This window comes from Phocoena phocoena, chromosome 1 (genome assembly GCF_963924675.1).
Source record: "Phocoena phocoena chromosome 1, mPhoPho1.1, whole genome shotgun sequence".
Classification (NCBI taxonomy): domain Eukaryota; kingdom Metazoa; phylum Chordata; class Mammalia; order Artiodactyla; family Phocoenidae; genus Phocoena; species Phocoena phocoena.
Window position 1 is genome coordinate 115795395 of NC_089219.1, and position 21039 is coordinate 115816433.

General features: G+C 40.4%; 1 pseudogene; it reads left to right on the plus strand.

Moving 5' to 3' along the window:
- Window positions 1-8069: 8069 nt before the first annotated feature.
- On the plus strand, window positions 8070-9197 carry LOC136140224 (serum amyloid P-component-like; annotated as a pseudogene).
- Window positions 9198-21039: the final 11842 nt, after the last annotated feature.

The following is a 21039-nucleotide window of genomic DNA, read 5'->3' on the forward strand; positions in this document are numbered from 1 at the left end:
TGGAAATGCTTTCAGTTTTTCACCACTGAGAATGATGTTGACTGCGGGTTTGTCATATATAGCGTTTATTTTGTTGAGGTAAGTTCCCTCTGTGCCTACTTTCTGGAGAGTTTTTATTGTAAATGGGTGTTGAATTTTGTCAAAAGCTTTTTCTGTATCTATTGAGATGATCATGTGTTTTTTCTCCTTCAGTTTGTGAATATGGTGTATCACATTGATTGATTTGCATATATTGAAGAATCCCTGCATTCCTGGGATAAACCCCACTTGATCATGGTGTATGATTCTTTTAATATGCTTTTGGATTCTTTTTGCTAATATTTTGTTGAGGATTTTTGCATCTATGTTCATCAGTGATATTGGACTCTAGTTTTCTTTTTTTGTGACATCTTTGTCTTGTTTTGGTATCAGAGTGATGGTGGCCTTGTAGAATGAGTTTGGGAGTGTTACTCCCCCTGCTATATTTTGAAAGAGTTTTAAGTGGATAGGTGTTAGTTCTTCTCTAAATGTTTGATAGAATTCACCTGTGAAGCCATCTGGTCCTGGGTTTTTGTTTGTTGGAAGATTTTTAGTCACAGTTTCAACTTCAGTGCTTATGATTGGTCTGTTTATATTTTCTATTTTTTCCTGGTTCTGTTTTGGAAGGTTGTGCTTTTGTAAGAATTTGTCCATTTCTTCCAGGTTGTCCATTTTATTGGCATAGAATTGCTTGTAGTAATCTCTCATGATCCTTTGTATTTCTGCAGTGTCACTTGTTACTTCTCCTTTTTCATTTCTAATTCTGTTGATTTGAGTCCTCTTCCTTTTTTTCTTGATGAGTCTGGCTAATGGTTTATCAATTGTGTTTATCTTCTCAAAGAACCAGCTTTTAGTTTTGCTGACCTTTGCTATTGTTTCCTTCATTTCTTTTTCATTTATTTCTGATCTGATCTTTATGATTTCTTTCCTTCTGCTAACTTTAGGGTGTTTTTGTTTTTCTTTCTCTAATTGCTTTAGGTGTAAGGTTAGGTTGTTTGAGATTTTTCTTATTTCTTGAGGTAGGATTGTACTGCTATAAACTTCCCTCTTAGAACTGCTTTTGCTGCATCCCATAGGTTTTGGGTTGTCATGTTTTCATTGTCATTTGTTTCTAGGTATTTTTTTGATTTCCTCTTTGATTTCTTCAGTGATCTTTTGGTTATTTGGTAGCATGTTGTTTAGCCTCCATGTGTTTGCATTTTTTACAGGTTTTTTTTTTCCTGTAATTGATATCTAGTCTCATAGCGTTGTGGTAGGAAACAATATTTGATACAATTTCAATTTTCTTAAATTTACCAAGGCTTGATTTGTGACCCAAGGTATGATCTATCCTGGGGTATGTTCCATGAGCACTTGAGAAGTGTATTCTCTTGTTTTTGGATGGAATGTCCTATAAACATCAATTAAGTCCATCTTGTAATGTGTCATTTAAAGCTTGTGTTTCCTTATTTATTTCATTTTGGATGATTTGTCCATTCGTGAAAGTGAGGTGTGAAAGTCCCCTACTATTATTGTGTCACTGTCGATTTCCCCTTTTATGGCTGTTAGCATTTGCCTTATGTATTGAAGTGCTCCTATGTTGGGTGCATACATGTATGTTATTTAAATCTGAGTGAATCTGTTAAGGAAAGGGAAAGAATTTAAAATATGCAACTTGGGCCAATCTCCTGAAACATGATATTACAGGAGAATTACTCCTGCAGAAAATGAACAAACAAAACCCTATTGCCTCTTCTCCAGAGACCTTGAAACAAACTGCAAGATGCCAGGGACTGTTTAAAAATTTGTAAATATTATAGGTATGTGAAGAAGCCAGAGAAAGAAAAACACTTGATCATAGGATGGGAAAGAATCTGCTAGGCTGTGCTCTTTTTAAATTTTTTTCCCAAGACATGAGCCCAATTGGCATATCTTTGTAGTTTCTCACCCCAGCACTCCAGATCCTGGCCCAAAAGATCTGCAAGAGCACAAGGGACTAGAGCTTGCTTAAGTTATAAAGACATGCAGGTATCCCCAGCTCCTTGCAAAACTAATCTGAAAGCATCTACAAAAACAAAAAAAACTGGGACTTCCCTGGTGTCCAGTGGCTAAGGCTCCACTCTCTCAATGTAGGGGGCCAAGGTTTGATCCTTTGTCAGGGAACTAGATCCCACATGCCACAACTAAAGATCCCACAAGCCACAATGAAGATCCCATGTGCTGCAACTAAGACCTGGTACAGCCAAATAAATAAATATTTAAAAAAAACAGGAAATTCCCTGGTTGCAGAGTGGTTAAGAATCTGCCTGCCAATGCAGGGAACATGGGTTCGAGCCCTGGTCCGGGAAGATCTCACATGCCGCAGGGCAACTAATCCTGTGTGCCACAACTACTGAGCCTGTGCTCTAGACCCCACGAGCCACAACTACTGAGTCCACGTGCCACAACTACTGAAGCCCGCATGCCTAGAGCCTGTGCTCCACAACAAGAGAAGCCACTGCAATGAGGAGTCCGCGCACCACAATGAAGAGTAGCCCCCACTCGCAGCAGCTGGAGAAAACCCACACACAGCAACGAAGACCTAAAGAGCCAAAAATAAAGAAAGAAAGAATGAAAAATAAATTTAAACAAACCCTCGTGCTTCTTCAGGGATTTATAATCTTATAATCGCTTACTCTCTCTAGATAGGACTGTAGCCTAGAGAAAGAGAGACACATGATGTGCACGCTGGCCCTGAAAGCTATGTCCGTAGAAGGAGGAGAAGGAAAACCTATAAACTCAGACATCATGAGAGGAATCTCCAAGGAAAAGCCATGTTGACTAGCCCTGCTCTCCTGGGTCTCTTTTCCTCAAAACTTCCTTAGTGTCTCAAGGGAACCACTATAGTCAGATTCCAGACAGGTGTCAAGGGATCTTACTAAAAAGGGGACTTCTTTATTTTTCCAAGTGGTTGGTGCTTTGTGATCCTGAAACCATCTTCTCAGATGGCTTCTCTATCCCTATCCTGGACTTGAGAAGACAGAGGATTAGCCTCCACAGTGTTTCCAAGAGAGGGCACTTATGTAAATAAATCCAATATTTCCCAAGGACACACGTTTGTTAATAAATTCCATTTTAGCAAGATAGATTTTCTTAGCCTGAGTATTAGTAGTTAGATCCCTTCTGGGAGACTTTCCAACGGGTGTGGCGTATTCCTGGCATCTAGAGTTCCCTAACTTTGCCCCATGCCCACTCCTGTTGACTGATCCAAGTCCCTTTCCCCTGAGAATCCTTTAAGATTCTTCTGAGACTGTAGCAAATTATGTTGTAATGTTTCCATTTGATCTATGCTTATTCCTCTCTTTCCTACATGGAAGTTATAGAATGGTGTAAAGGCTTTAATGTACTTTTCCTTCTTCCTTACACCTTATGGTAGAAGGCCATTTCGTCAGCCTAGAATTATGCACTCTGATTTAATATAAACACACACACACACACACACACACACACACACACACACACACACCAGGATCAGATGCAAGCAGTCATCTCAACTATGGTGTCTGATTCTATTCAGTTAAATGTCCTTAAACCTCCAGAGCATTTCAGTGGAAGTCAGAATAAGGAATTCTTGAGTAGCCCCAAATCCTACTCTACCTTATGTTTCAAATCCAGTAACCTCTTGTTTCAGTCTTTCCCTGAGTTTCTAGTGACCTTGATATCTTGCATAACCCTTGACTTTACAAGCTATCTGAAGCACATTCATAAATTCTTTAGTTAATCCTCAGTTATCTCCAACATCTCTGCTTTCTCCTAGCCTAGGTTTCTCTCAGCTCTGACAGAGGCAATGCCGTTACTGATTCCCTTTCCCCCACACTTTTTTGACATTTTTATTTTAACAAGATTTCGAATTTATAGAAAAGTTGCAAGTATAATATAAGGAACTCCTACATACCCTTTTCCTGGATTCACCAATTGTTTATATTTTGTCCCATTTCCCTCATTTCTAACTAAATTAAGTTGGACACATCATGCCCCTACACTCTTAAATACTTCTGTGAGAGTTTCCTAAGAAAAAGGAAATTCTATTACATGGCACAATAAAACTACAAAAATACTGAGTCAAGAACCACTATCTCACACCTCAACACTTACTGGCAGGAAACAGAAATTAAGACCCAGAATTCAGTTTTGCACATCACAAATCCAATGCTTCCCCTTCTGAAATGGAGAATACCCTATTCCTTCTTTGATTCTTCCTGACCCAGTAATGTTTTCAACCAGGGCCCTGAGAAAGGATAACTTATCCTAGAAAAGAAAGAGCAAGAGGAGAATTAGACACGCCCCCCACCTTACCTCTCCTCCTTCCGCCTGATCAAGAACATTACTTCCCAAAGAAACTGGTCTCTTCAAGTGAATGATCACCCAATACACACGTCCACCTAGAAAAATCTGCAAATGTTCACCCCCATTTTTTCCACGTCCCAAATAATTTCTCTTACTTTCCTTTTTACTGCGACTCATCTGCTTCCCAGGCAGGAATGAATACCACTTTTTCTCTCTAGATCCCTTTTTTTTTCCCTCAAACTTACAGAAAACTTGAAGGTGCAATATAAAGAACTTTTTTTCTTGAACCTTTAAAGTTGTTGACACAGGGCTCATCACCTTCAAATACTGTAGTATTCCCTACAAACAAAGACATTCACTTACATACTACAAAGAAATCATCCCAATCAGGAAAGTAACATTGACTCATCACCATCATCCAATCCTCAGATCTCATTCAGTGTTTTGCCAGGTGTCCCAACCATACATCCAGCTCAGACTCAAGGTTTGCATTTATTGGCATGCTTTATTAACTTTTAATCCAGGAAAGTTTCGCAGTCATTCCTTGTCTTTCATAACCTGGATATTTCTAAAGATTACAGGTCAGGTATTTTGTTAAAAGTCCCTAAATTTAGCAGCCACATAGAACAGGGAGATCAGCTCAGTGATCTGTGACCCTCTCTAGAGGGGTGGGATAGGGAGGGTGGGAGGGAGACGCAAGAGGGAGGAGGTATGGGGATATATGTATAGGTGATTCACTTTGTTATAAAGCAGAAACTAACACAACATTGTAAAGCAATTATACTCCAATAAAGATGTTAAAAAAAAAGAGAGAGAAAAACAAAAGTCCCTAAAGTTTAGTTTGTCTAATGCCTTCTCATGATTAGACTCGGGTTATGGATCTTTGGCAGAACAGAAGTGATGCTGTGTTCTTTCACTGCACGCTATCAAGAGACACATGGTTCTGAATTATCCCACTTCTAATGGTGTACAGTTGGATTGCTTAAGGTGGTAGAAGTCAAGATTCTCTACTTTGAAGTTACTCTTTCTCTTTTAAATTAATATTTTTCAGGGAGGTAGTTTGAAACTATATAAATATCCTGTTTTTTATCAAACTTAATTATTCATCTATATCATTTTAGTTTCATTGCTTACTGTTTTATTCAATGGGTTATAATTACTTTCAGTTTGTATTGATTATTAAATTATTTCCAGTGGGATCCCCTTCAAGCTGGCTTTGATGTCCTTTTGACAGGTCGACATCATAATTTGATGATTTCCTTCCTTTCTGGCAAAAAAAAAATAAAAAGTAGTCTAGGCTCTCTCTTGTACCTTCCCTGCCTCAGACACGGAATTAGCTATTTCCTCAAGCATCCCTGGTTCTTTTTACTGATATACAGTATGTAGAACATAAGATCTGGATCTGCTTCCAGGCACTTGCATTGGAAACAGCTTTGGGGACACACACGTGCACACACACACACACACACACACACACTCACACTGAAAACCATGAGCTCACAGCAATACCTCTAATTTCCATCTAACACTACAGGATATATTCAGGTTTTCCACATTTTCGCATTGGCAATTCTTTTCCAACAGTAAGAAATCAGATGCCCATTATCCTTCATATACTTTCTTATTTTCCAATTCCCTTGTGCGTAGCTAACCTCCCTTCCTACCATTGTCCCTCACCTGCACAGATGTTCTCCTCACCCTGCTCCAGCTCCCAGTCCCTGGGCTGGCTCCTGCTGCCTGCAATACAAATGGTCACTCCTCGGCCCTCTACATTTGCACTTGGTCACCAGTGTTCCCCACTAATTCCTTCCTCTGAGTATGAATGTCTTCTTTGCTGGGTCCCATATAATGGATTTAAGTCTAAATCTTTCAGTAAGGAAAGAGTTAAGGAGAGGAAAAGGAAGAACCTTATTTGTTTGGGGCGTTTTTCACAAACTACACTGGTAATTTGTTGATCTACAATGAGAAATTGTAAGTATCAGGCATCTGTTATGTTCTCTGAACTCTGATAAGAATCTTTAATCCATGGGAATAAGCATAGCAAGGTGCTTGACTCAGTATTTTCCCTTCTTTCCTCTTAATTGTCTCTTCACTATTTTTTTAACTCTACAAATTTGTATTACTGCTTGTTTAGTTCAAGAAATATCTAATGAGTCCCTAACATACACGAGGCAAAGTGCTAGATGATGGGTGGGATCCAGAGACAAGAAGGATAAAATAGAATCTTTTGTAAGGTTTTCTAAGGGTGTTCAGATTAATATACAAATAACTGTGAGACAATATTGTAATACCAGAAAATGTCATAATAATGATTTTTCAAGAACTTATTCTGTAAAAAGCACTGTGTGCATTTACTACCCACTAAAACCCCACAAAGGAGGGCAGTTATATTACTGTCCTCACATGAGGAGCTGCAGGGTCAAAAGTTTGAATGCCTGCTTAAGTTTGCAAATTTAGAAAATAAGTGAGCTGGATTTGGAATCCAAATTTGTCCAAAATCTTTGCCCTTCATCACTATGGCATTCAGAAGATGGAAACATCCCATCTTATCAGATCAGGAGAGACTTCAGGAAGCAAATGGCATATAAGGTAGACTTTTAAGAACTGGGGTTTTAAGAAACAGATATGCCTGAAAGCTACTTCGGTTACAGAGAAGAGAATGAATCAAAGGATTTAAAGGAGAGACTCAGGGCATGTATCCACAAGTAGAAGAGGTTGAGTGCACAGTGGGATTTGTGGAAGAAGTAAGACAAGACCAGTAGATTGGGAAAGAACTGTGAATGGTTCTAGACCCCAGGATAATGAGCCTGCATTTCATTCAAGATGCAAAAGGTAACCTAAGCCCAACTCCAACTCTAAACCTCACCAAGGCTGTCAGAGGAATGACAATGTGGAGGACTGCTTCCAGGAAGTGGCAGTTAGGGTCTGGCCAGCTCAGAGGATTCGAACAGAAGGAAAAAAGGCTTCTGGAAGGTGGTTACTAAGTCAGGGCAATCAGTCCCAGAGGTTGGGAGGCAAGATGAAGTAAAGAGGATGAAGTGCTGACCAAAACAAAAGGGGAGTGGGCAGGAGGAAAATAACCAAAATAAGATGTAGAGCAGTTTAATGGGATTAAAAGTGGAATAGATGGAATAATGTCTGTGTTTAAGGAATTTCAGTTTGAAATATGGAGAGGAGAGCAAGGTTAAGTTATTGTAACTCCAATACATGATGGTTCAACTACAAAAGAGATGGAGGTCACTAGATGTAGCCCATCAAAAAAGTCACTCTCTTATCTGCAAAACCTAAGTACTGCATGGCACACAAGAGATGTTCACAAAAATTGTGTGTAGTGAGTGCACACCTGAATGGAAGGCAGTATTGCCACAGATAGACATTGAACCTCACCTTGAGAGGCTGGAGGCAGAAGAAAACAAAACTCTCAGATTCTGACATCTCTGAGGATAGTGAATGAGGGTCTGGGAGGGAAAGGGTCATGAGAAAGGGGAAAGGAAAAGGGACAGATGAAAGATGAGTCAGAACAATTCTTCAGAAACCAGAGGCAGTGTCCTCCATTGCTCTGAATCTCTGTAGCAAAGTGCTGGCATATCATATTGATTTAGTAGGGGAGGAGTGGATTCAGTGTCTATAGCAGAAACCAGAATCCCAGAATGTCCCACAAACAGACTACTTCACAGAACAAAAAGAAGGAAAGGTCCTGCACCCACAGCCCATGAGAGGCCCAAGTTCAGGGAGATACCCCCCCCATGTGGCTCAGGAGCTCCCAGCAGAGCACACAGCCATCAGCAGAGGGGCCCCTGGAGGTGGAGTCAAGCCCTCCTGATGTGGCCGGCATGGCCCCTCATCTCATCTGTAACATTGCAGCTCCACACTACTCTCTTCCCAGCACCAGAATCTGGGTCAGAGTGGGGTGGAGCTCTGGCAGTGCCTTGTATCTAATAAGTAACTCCCACTGATTTTCCAGCCCTTCCTTCCCCACCAGTAGCTCTGACTGTTGGCACGAGGGGGCAGGCCTGGAAAATCACTCACACATTATTTGTGCTCTCCATCCCCCATCCTCACCCAGAGGTGCAGATAAACCCTGAATAGCCTGAGGTCTAAGAATGAGAATCTCTACATGGGTGAGTCAGAAGCTCTGTAGATAACCAACCACTATGCTGTGTGCTACATTTATTCTGGTCACCACTGCTTCTCTAACAGCCCCAGGCCAAGGATATGTAGCCACTGCTATGGGTCTCTGTTCTCACCAATCTCCCAGAAGCCTTTGCTCAGACAGGTTGGAAGGTCAGAGTATATGAGTCTGTGCGGTAAGGAAGGTGGGAGGGACCATGGGAAGGAAAGACTAGAGATTGCTGAATACAAGACTAAATTTATGATTTCTCCTGTTGACATTTTAGTTGAAGATTGCTGTATTTCCTTCTTTCTCTCACACTCATGAATAGGAAGGTGTTTATTTTTCCTAAATGGCCTAGTAACACTCATGTGAGCTTGATCACACAGCTGGAAAAACCTCTGGAGAACTTCACTGTGTGCCTTTGTGCTTGCCCTGACCTCTCTCCATGCCTCTAGACTCTTCTACAGATGCAGGCCAAGAATAATGAGATGATCATTTTTAAACCTAGTATCAGAGAGTACCATGTTATCATTGGGGGTGACAAGATTTCCTCCAAGGTCTATAAAGGGTTCCTTGCCCTGGTGCACATCTGTGCCAGTAGGGAATCCTCCTCTGTTGTTGCCGACCTCTGAGTCAACAGGTTGCTTTAAGTGATAAAGGGACTGAGACAGGATTACTCTGTGGGGGCTTACCCCATATTGTCCTGGGGCAGAAGCAGCATTCCTGTAGAGGTGGGCTGATCAGAGCCAGTCCTCTGTGAGAGGGATTGGGGATTTGTATCTGTCCATCTCCAGAAAAGACTTGTTTGTGTATGAAGGTATCTACATTAGACCTGTATCTGCCCAGACAGGTGGGCCCTGAACTGTAGGATGCAGGATCATGTGCTCACAAGCTCCAGAAGTCAAGTTGAAGTTCTGCTCCAACAGGACAAAGATAGTGGGAAGAAAAATTACCCACAGGAAAGACTACCTCTGAAGACAATTATACTTATGCCCTATGCTATTGCTGTTTTCTTTGAATTTCCCGTCTACTGAGCCGCTTAATTTACAAGAAAAGTACAATGACTCCTAGCATTTGTTCAATAGTTTTCATGGCCCAAAACACCTCCCATTTAAGGCTCATGTTTTTGAGTTGTGCTGTTATTCAGAAAATAAGGAACAACAAGGATATGATAAAAACAAAATTTGTTGTAAGGGGAAAAAAAAGTAAAGCATTTAACACTTGATTAGTAGAAGTTTTTAGACTTCTCCCTCAACGGAGTTTATTCTCATTCTACTCACAACTGTTTATTTCTATGGAATTTAATTGAGGGCCTGCTAAACTGGATTTCTGGGTCACAGTTAATAGAACAGAAAGGTAGAACAGGTCTGGGGTTGCTCTACTCACTAAGAGCTGTGGCTCCTCCTTCCTTCTGGCACATCCTCAGACCTGATCTAATAAAATGCACATCTGGAAACTAGGGGAGAAGGGCTGTCTGGTGCCACATAACTCAAGGCAAATCTTCACCTCCAGTAGCCCCTGGAGCACTGTAAAATAATCAGTGACATAAGTGTCCCAAAGTCATCAAGAAAATACTACATGCTGAATAATACTCATGTCACCTTTGCTTAAAACCCTCTAAGATTCCCAGGCATTTACGGTAGAAGTCAAATTTTGGCAGGGAATAGGGTTGCTGCAGGATTTGACTACCTGTCTGAAGGTCCACCATATAAAATGTTCAGCCTACTGACTGGCATGTAATAAATGATATTATAATTAACAATATTAGCATACTATATACATTGCTTATATTACTGTTGTTGTTTTTATGTAAAATACGTGGCACACTGTCCTGTTCTTAGTTGGTGCTTAGGGAGAATGGGTTTCAACTCTCTCAATTCCTTTCGCAAACAGAAAAGAGCAAGAGATGCTAGATTTAGGAGGGAGTCCAGTTAAGCATGTCACAGGGGCACTGGCCATGGTTGCAGAGAATGGAGTCAATGAAGATCAGAAAGCAAGAATTTAGGAATAACCCAACAGTTTAATCAAACTCCACCCCCTCAAAAAAGTTGAAACCAACCAGTGACAACTTAACAGGAACAGATGAAAGGCACATAGGCACAGCACAATGTAATGAACACAGAAGATTCCAGAAACAGATGATCACGCTAGAGAGTTGCCTCTCTATAAAGAATTCCTAAAAACTGAGGAAGAGCTGCCACAATGGGTTTCTTACAAGTCAGGTCCCATGAGCCTCCCCACCAAGTAGGAGGGAAACGGTAAGTGAACTAGGTAGGCAGGTGTTTTATTGATATGGGGAATGTTTAGATTCCCTTTGCTATCTCCTGACTTAACCATATATTTTCTGTTTATGATGTATCTCATGACTCTATATTTTGAATATAGTAGTCAAATAAAAACCAGACATGACCCTGCCTATTCTATTTAATGAAATATAATGACGATAACTTTCTGCAAACATTAAATTAATGCAAATTCTGAAGGAATCAGGGAGGGAGGAAAGATAAATGTTTCATTTTTGTTTACAAAAGTATCATCTCCTAATTGTTAAAAGTATAGATAATCTAAGAGAAAGGGGTTCCTTATATCCAGAATATAGAACATTAAAAATCTAGCAATGTCCCAAACCAAAACCACAATCATTCTTTATCAATACATTCAGTCCCATGTAATTAATTCTTGTTCTGCTTGATCTTGGGTGAACAGTTTAATGAACCTGTCAGTTTCTCTGTTAGAGTTCTAGAAATCCTGACTCAGTCCAGTGGTATGGTTTCAAAGTTACAGAAGCAAAGCCATCAGAATCCTGTAGCCCAGAGTTCTTGTCATAGTCTTTTCCAAGGGACTCTGAGAAGACAAAGCACTCTGGCCTGTAGATAATTGCAAATGCTTCCCCGGAAGAACCAGAGCAAAACAAAAACTATCTGTGGGTGATGCGAGACTTAAAACGGCATGGGTAAGATATGATAAAGAGTTAATTTAATAAGAATGTTTGGTTGTTTCTATGACACTCAACATTTTAAAATAATTATTAGAATTATGACTGATTACATTGGACATTTCATTAATTCTAGGAAATTAATACAATTTCTGAAATACTTACATTTATATTAACCCATACAAATATAACCTAAGTTAACATCTCTTATTTGACAATGCCTTTCCATATAATCCAACCTATCAAATAAACTAAATTAGTTTAACATCTCTCTTTTTACAAGGTGAGAGAACAAATCCTCTGAGACTTTCCAGGGGCCCTCTAGGAAATCTCAAAGTCAGTTTGGAGTCAAGAAGATTTCATTTAGGATTTGATTTGGGGAAGGCAAAATTGTCAAAACTGTAAAACAAACAAAAAAACCTTAGCTCTTTTAAAAGTGATAAGACTTGGTTCTCTTAAATAATCAAGAATAAGGTTAACATAAGGCACAGGAAATTATGCTGATAAGACAGAGAATCTTTGTTTCCTAGGTGGATGACTTAAAAAGTAAAGAAAAATCTTTTAGGATCTATTAAGAACAGACCAACAAACCAAGAAAACTCTGTTATATTAATAGAAAGAAAAACAGATTCTAGTTTTGCATCCTTATATTTTTGAGCTCATTTTTTTAAAACCTTATGAATAAATCCATTCAATCTCAGCCAGCTTAACCACACATGAAATTACTTTTCCTCTAAACCTCCTACAACTTTCCATATCCATTCAGGTTTTTTTCCTTTATTCTCTTCTTTCTCACTCAGGGACAACCAGTCACTTCACTTCAGGACAAAATTATTCTATTTTTCCCTTAATGAAAACACATGCCTCATACCTTGCAAAAGTTTCCTTATGAAAAACACCTCCTACTTTTTTGTATACTTTGCCTAAAATGTTGTTCCCCTTATAATTTGTGGTAGTTTTATTTTCATACACTGATTATACTATTTTAACCATTAGTAACCCTTCTTTTATAGAAAAAAAGTCTAGGACGTAGACAGCTGTGAACTGCCTGTCACACACCAGCATTCTGTGATAGACTTGCAATTTTTTTTAATATACCATCTCACAGTTTTATAGGTCCATGCTTCCTCATATTTTTCTATATGGTAAAAGGAACGTGTTGACAGACTCAAATATATTTAGCTTCTCTATACCAAACAAAATTTAAAAGCCAAAAGCATATAAACTTAAATGTAAGTTCAGTAATGAATATTTCAGCAATTTATGTTACTTAGAAATGGTTGAGATGTTTAATGAATATCTGTTATTTAACTTAGCATAACTCTAAGGTTATAATTTACCAAAAAAGATTCTGGAAACAATTTTTAGGCAGACATATTAAACCATTACACAAAGCTGGCCATCATCTCCAGTTATTTCCCCGTTAACTCTTTGTACAGCACACGCATGTTAGGCAAGCGTCAGGAAAAAATAAACAACAACAACACAAAAAAACTGAAAAAAATAAGTTAAATGCTTGGGAGTTTTTTGTTTGTTTTACTGTTGTACTTGATTTACATAAAGCAGTGGCTATCAAGCAATTCATTTTTATTCCATCTTTACTTGTACATTTGTTTTTAGATTGAATTTACAATTTTTATAATCTTAAACATCTAGTAGATATCATATCACCCTGTTTGACCAGTAAACCCAAGTAGAATAAAAATGTACGCTCATACTGTAGTCAGTGCTGATCATCAGAAGGCATAGCTGTTTTTATTCAGTCAATGGCATTAAAATAGTCTTCAAAGATTTGCTCAAATCACAAAAACTTGAAAAGCATTTGGGTTAGTTCCTATATTTCTGGAAGTGTTGGTAATATTTAATTTACATAAACACTCATTTACCTCTAAGCTGATTTAAACAGAGCTCCTCTACAGGACTTTATAAATTTGGTAATACCACCCAGAGGTAGGAAAATATCACAGATGCATAACATATTTACACACATACATAAACATACAGGTGCAAAAAGATCTTATACCTTTTTTCCATCTAAAATTTGAGCCATGAGCCAGGTACACCCAGTAATACAAAAGCTCACTGGGGCTTCCCTGGTGGCGCAGTGGTTGAGAGTCTGCCTGCCGATGCAGGGGACACGGGTTCATGCCCCGGTCTGGGAAGATCCCACATGCCGCGGAGCGGCTGGGCCCGTGAGCCATGGCCGCTGAGCCTGCACGTCTGGAGCCTGTGCTCCGCAACGGGAGAGGCCACAACAGTGAGAGGCCCGCATACTGCCAAAAAAAAAAAAAAAAAAAAAAAAAAAAAAAACCTCACTGGTGTATTTACACTCTCTATTTATCTAAATTGTGTTTTTGACAGATAGAACAAGTCAAGGTTAACCACTCAATACGGGGGTTAAATCCTTTTACCAGTATTCGTGGAGATTTTTAAGATCTTTTGCCCTGTCATATGGACACAGGACTACATTTTAGGTAAGAGACTGAGGCGACATGAAGCAGCTGTCTAGATGTCTCCAAAGTCTGAGTGGATAAAATAGCCAGTCTGTTTCCAATTGGCCTTCTTCATTTTTCTTTTCAACCTCACGCGATTGCTTTTGGGCATCCCCAAGTCCCTTGAGAGCCCTAGTGGGGGCAGGGAGCATAAGTTCAAGTGCCTGAGGGGCTGAAGTGAGAAGTAAGAGGGCCCAGCAGGGTGAACAGAGGATGGGGGAGGGAGGGGCTTGAAGAGGGGCACAAAGGATTCAAAGGAGCTGAAGGAAATATTGAAGGTGATGAAGGAGGAAGGGTGAGTGGAAGCAATGGGAAGGGAGAGGTCTCGGGGGAACCAGTTTGGGGAGATCTTCAGTTTCCCAAAGAGGCCCTGAAGTTCCATATCAACCTTAGTAAAATCATGCCAACAAGAAAGGAAGCAGAAGTTAGCAGAACATATAGTCATATGGGGTTCAAGAAGGGGGTTTCAGTTGACTGAGAAGCTCCAATGGGAGAAGCAGAATCAAACAGAGAAAATAGAAGCTTCAAAAGATCCAGGAAAAAAAAAATTTCCAACCTAGGAGTCAAGGAGTGGATCCCCACTTGACCATTACTCAGCCATAAAAAGAAATGAAATTGAGTTATATGTAGTGAGGTGGATGGACCTAGAGTCTGTCATACAGAGTGAAGTAAGGCAGAAAGAGAAAAACAAATACAGTATGCTAACACATATATATGGAATCTAAGAAAAAAAAAACAAAGGTCATGAAGAACCTAGGGGTAAGACAGGAATAAAGTCACAGACCTACTAGAGAATGGACTTGAGGATATGGGGAGGGGGAAAGGTAAGCTGTGACAAAGTGAGAGAGTGGCATGGACATATATACACTACCAAACGTAAAATAGATAGCTAGTGGGAAGCAACCGCATAGCACAGGGAGATCAGCTCGTGGTTTGTGACCACCTGGGGGGGGACAGGGAGGGTGGGAGGGAGGGAGACACAAGAGGAAAGAGATATGGGAACATATGTATATGTATAACTGATTCACTTTGTTATAAAGCAGAAACTAACACACCATTGTAAAGCAATTATACTGTAATAAAGATGTTAAAAAAAAAAAAGAGCCAGGAAGAAATTTTCTAGCCCAGGAAATCAGAAAGTGAATTTCCATTTGAAACAAAGAACCAAGGACAGGAGTCAGGGATTGAACAAATCTCTACTCGAAACAAAGAGCCAGGAAGAAAGACTTACAGCCCAGTAGGTACCCTGCAAAGAAAGAAGCCTGGGCCTCTAACCCAGCTTCTAGAGTATACTGAGAATCTTAAGAACCAAAATCTGTCAATGGACTGTCATCTGGGGCACTGGTTCAAGAGCTGGACCCTGAACAATCAGACAGGAATGAAGACAGAGTCTTCAAAGGTGCTGGGTATCAGGGCCTAGGTGAGAAGTCCAGGGGTCCAATGATGCATCTGACCTGATCCAAGTCATGGCACCACTACTGCCAAAGAAAAGCCAGAGCCAGGCAGTAGGTAAAGTAATAAAAGTAGGTCTTACTCAGAAATATTGCATTGGGGGGAAGAGACCTCAGCATAGAACTGGGCTCAGTTCCAAATGCAGCATGGACAAGTGGGCATTTATAACCAAGGAGGAGGGTGGGGGTCAGTATGTTCCAAAGAGGAAGCATCGGGGTAAAGGAGATTCTGGTTCAACTAACTTGACAAAATTCTTGCTGACGGCAGACCAGGGTGAACAGATATCAAGGGTGGGGGATGATGAACTGGATTAGATATCGAGGGTGATCAGATATAAAGTGTGGGGGATTGTTTCTCAATTGACTTGGCAGGATTCTTGCTAAAACTGGGTGATGTGGGCCTTACAAGGACAGACACAGAAGCCCAACATCAAAGCCTAGTTAAGAAGAGGGCTTCGAGAAGCCTGACTGAAGTCTGGTCAAGGAGAGAGCCTTTGTCACCTCAGACCCTGAGAGAAGTCCAGGAGGCAGGTGGGCTAAAAGTCAATACCCCTTCCGCTGGACTCATGTGGGAGGAAGAATGACATCAAGAGGAACCAAGGACCCCTCACTAAAATTTCCTTTTATACACCTGGTCACTATCTCTGGAAAATGCAGGGAAGAGGATGAAAACAGGAGACAGTGTCCAATTATTCCAGAAGGTTATCAGCCAAAGGCAATGACTTATATTATCAGGTCAGACTAAGTTTTAAACTAAATAGAACATTTTCTCCCTGTTACCTGCTGAGTCCTGGCTCATGTAGAAGACCAGAGAGTTACAGTGTGAGTAAATTACTCCACCCCACTACACAGATATGCCTACTGGGAACTTATGGAAATGTGTGTTAACAAGGATTTTTATAATGGTAAAGGCTGTGTCTGTCTTATAGACCCCTCTTCTGTGAAACATGGAGAAGTTCTCAGAGCTAACCATACAACTTTGATATCCCATACCATCGTATTCATTCACTCATTCACCTAATTAACCACTATTTGTTTCACAACTACCCTGAGCCAGGTGCGATGCTAGGCACAGAAGATATGAAGCTGAGAAAAATGACACTGGTCCAAGGAGTTTTGTTACTGGAACAAAGTCCTCCAAGTCAGTAATTAACCAATGTACTAAACAATGGCTTCTGAATTTTGACCTTTCTCCAATCTCCAAGTAACGCTATACCTCTTCTTTTTCACAATCTCTCTGAAGAATAGAGAAACCCCTTTCAGAAATGTTAATTCCCATTGGGAACGTCTATAAGTCACAATAATAATAGCTTTTCTTAACAAATCTAATGGTGTTAATTGAAGTGAAACTTCTGGACATCTTTCTTGAGTACTTTCTGTAACTGTCAGATACACTGGCAGTGATGGCAAAGGAAGAAAAAAAAATCTCAGCAAGGAAAAACACTTGTGGCATGAAAAATCCACCAGAAAGAAAGAAGGATATGGACAGCACAGAGGCCTAGAATCATAACTGGAGAAAGATATCAGAGTCAGAGATCATGATAATTTCTGACCCTTCTGGTTGTCCTAGGGTCAGTCAAGACCTAGGAAACAATGGATATACTTAATGCCCTATGATAAAAGCCCAGTGGGCAGAGCCATAATCATTAACATCCAAGTCCTTTTTTTTTGGCCCTCTGCTACATTCGTAAAGGGATCTTCTTACTATATAGGAGTCAACCTGGCTCCAGAATAAGCTGCTTTTCCAAGATAAAAGCACATATGATAATACCCTACCCCACTCCTCTCTTTCCACAGTTTACTTAGGTAAATTCAGTGTAAATTCCTGAACTTAGAGTTAGTAGTAGACTACTTGTGCCTACAGTAAAATTTAGCTTCAGGTTGAATTGGGATGAAAATAACAAAAAGATGTGGCCTGGAAGTGCTAATCGTTAGTTCCTTTTGGAGTGGGAGACAACCTTTTTGATGACCCGAAGAAACACCAATGCTGACATGGAAAGAGAAACCAGACCTGGATCACTTTTAACCACTGACTTGAGAAAGGTAATAGTTCATTGGGTTATAAATTGACTTCATTTGGGCTTCAGAGTTTTCTAATACCCTCCCAGGCTATGCATACCAGGTTGCACCACATGAAATTATTACTATTTGTAGTTAAAACAATCAAATATCAGCAATTTCATGAGGTTCAACCTAATAAATGCCCAGAGAAACAACGTCACAGTTGGGGCAGTACCGTATTTACATCTGGAAAAATACAACAATAGAAGTCAAGGTTGACTGATACACTGCAGCTGATATATTACATAAGGCCTGTGAGCTACAAAAGGCCCATTCAGCTGTATCCGCACTAGATAAATGCCCTCTGATGAAAACAGAATATGCTGCAGAAATGTCTTCCTTCATTGTGCCCTCTTGGGTACCATCTCTCCCATCCCACAGCATGGACAGACAGAATAAAGCATTCAGAGAGAGAAGAGAGAAGAGGGAGGGAGAGGGAAAAGGAGGAACAAGGGGGAGGTAGGGGAAAGATGTTATGTAAGTTTAGAGTGCTTTCAGCTGCCAATACCTGAATTCTTTCTGGATTGACAATGGCTTAAACTAAGGAAGGTATTTTTTCCTGTCTCACATACTAAGAACTTCAAAATAGGAGACCAAGGGTGGTGCATTTTCTTCTTATTTTTATTGGAGTATAGTTGCTTTACAATGTTGTGTTAGTTTCTACTGTACAGCAAAGTGAATCAGCTATACATATACATATATCCCCTCTTTTTTGGATTTCCTCCCCATTTAGGTCACCACAGAGCACTAAGTAGAGTTCCCTGTGCTATACAGTAGGTTCTCATCCAGGGTGGTACACTTTTAATGTTTCCTTCTAAAACAAGTTGACTCTAACTGCAGAGGTCACAAAATGGCTTCTGCAGGTCTAGCCTTCATGTTCATGCTCAAGGCAGGAAGAAGAGAAGACAGCACCAGAAATATCTATCCTATTTTTCAGAAAAGCAAGTTTCCAAAACTGTGTTACATGGACACCTACATGAAAAAAGATGCTGGAATAGTGGGTATTTGGTGGCAAGCAAGGTTATGGCATCATTGAGTTTTCCTGAAGCAGCACTCCAGTATGACCTGCTTCATGCGTTTCAAGAGACAGCTGTGGCAGCCATGGCAGGAAGAAAACTGTGTGTTCCAGAGTCTGGCCATTAGCTATGCGGCTACTAAGAGGCTTTGCCCCAGCAGCATCAATGGCTTCCTGAACCTGGATCACTTAGAGTGGCCTCCTGATCCCTTTCCTTCCTGACTTCTGCAGAGACAGAAGCACCCCTGGCAGGCTCGTTCAATAGTCTTGTTCCGGGAGCTTCTAGAGGCCCAGCCTAGAGTCTGCTCTCCTGTCCACAGTTTTGTAAACATTTAATGACCTCTTTTAAATCTTTCTATTTATGGTTTCTGCTTCCTGCACCAGGGCCCTAACTGATGCACCAGCCTATTGTCCCTGCCACAGGTAGTGAGGTGGAGAGGCAGCTTTGTGGTGCCTCAGCTTCTGCCTAGGACTGTAAAGGAGAAACTAACAAGAATTAATTTCCTTAGCTACCTGAACTTCCCCAAGAGAACACATATTTACTCTCCAGGCCAAGCCTTAACTGCAAAGATCTGAATCTTTATTAGTGTTCATGGTTCTGACATTATTTCTTTCCTGAACAAAGGACACTATGTTTGTATCCTCAGGTTTTAGATTTCCTCTCTCATTAGTTTTCTTTCTCTTATATAAAATGATTTCAGGACTAATACTCTGATGCATGGCTACATCACAGGGTATTCAGCCTCTGGAATTTGTAATAATTTTTGGAAGCTGTTTTGCTATAAAAAACAATTTATTTAGAATTTGTTCATGGATTTCTCCTTTCATGGAGTTACATTTAAAGAATAGAGACTGTGGGAAGAGAGAGATGTACAGCATAATTTGCTGTAATTGTGTGTTTACTCAAGTCAGTTGTAGCTGGTCCTGACCTGAACCTCAAAGCCATCAGAATATAAGCTCTCCAAGGTGAGGGAACATGTAGACTTACCACTGTGTGCTCAGCACCTAGAAGAGGGTCTGAGACATACTGGGGGCTTAATAAGTGTTGAGTGAATGAATGTATATGGATACCTCAGAAACCACTCCCCACCCAGCCTCCAACACCAGTCACCAGGATAAAGTCATTGGAAATGATACCATCCTCACCGATGTGTGCATGCTGGCCTTCATCTTCTTACTCGGTGTACATGGTTTGCTCTGGATAAGATGATCAGAGTATGAAGAAAGCAAAGACTGTGGCTAACCCTGGGACCCAGAGGGGCTCCTTCTGGCTCTTGGACCCATCGCTTTCCAAGATCAGTCTCTAACCTCAGTGAAGAAAGCCCTAAATCTCACTGCTAAAACTTCACTAGATTGTTCTCTTACCCCTAAACAGAGACAGATCAAGGTATGGATTACTTAGGCAATTTCCCAGATTGCCCACCCTAAATGGTACTTAAATAGCACTAAGATGTGAAGAGATAGACAGAATTATACTATTTAAGAAATTAGATTTGAAGAAATATTTTTGCAGTTGAAGGATATGACACAGTTTCTGAGGGTCAGGAATCCAGGAGCAGCTTAGCTAGTGGTTCTGGTCCAGGGTCTCTCATAAGGTTGCAAACACGATGACACCCAGGACTGCAGCCATCAGAAGGCCTGGTTGGCACTGGTGAATCCACTTCCAAGATGGCTCACCTACACAACAGTTAGTCAATGCCTAAGTCCCTTGCTGGATCCTGGCAGAAGGCTTCAGTTCCTCACCAGTTCCTGGGTGCCCTCATGACATGAGTGATCAAGAGCAGGTGAAAGAGCAAGCAGGAAATGGCAGTGCTTATGACCCAGTCTCTGAAGTCACACCCTGACACACCCACTTTTCTCTACTCATTAGAAGCGGGTCACTAAGTCTAGTCCATACTCAAGGGAAAGGGATTAAGCTTGCCTTAATGAAGGGGGGCATATCAAAGAATTTATGGACACTGTAAAACAACAACTCTCTCCTAAGAAAGGTGGAAATGGTTTAAGTATAGGGTGTTTGCTAAATTCAGCATGCAATTTTAGGGCTGTCAGGGGGAATACACAGAAGATTGGAAGAAGTTTGCCTTTCTCGTTCCTCCCCAAGAGTGCCTGAATTTTCCTCTAAATTAATGATTGACAACTATTTAAATAATGCTCTCCAGCTTGTGAAAGAAAGCATACAAAGATTAAAAGATAAGGCAATTGGACGGCTCAAGCCCCCTTTGGCCTTCCTGGCTCACATAAGGGGAGAAAAAGAAAAGACTAAAATTTTCAGAGCTGGAGGAATCAGACTCCCTGACTTCAGACTATACTACAAAGTTACAGTAATCAAGACAATATGGTACTGGCACAAAAACAGAAATATAGATCAATGGAACAAGGTAGAAAGCCCAGAGATAAACCCACGCACCTATAGTCAACTAATCTATGACAAAGGAGGCAAGGATATACAATGGAGAAAAGACAGTCTCTTCAATAAGTGGTTGCTGGGAAAACTGGACAACTACATGTAAAAGAATGAAATTAGGACACTCCCTAACACCATAGACAAAAATAAACTCAAAATGGATTAGAGGCCTAAATGTAAGACAGGACACTATAAAACTCTTAGAGGAAAACATAGGAAGAACATCCTTTGACATAAATCACAG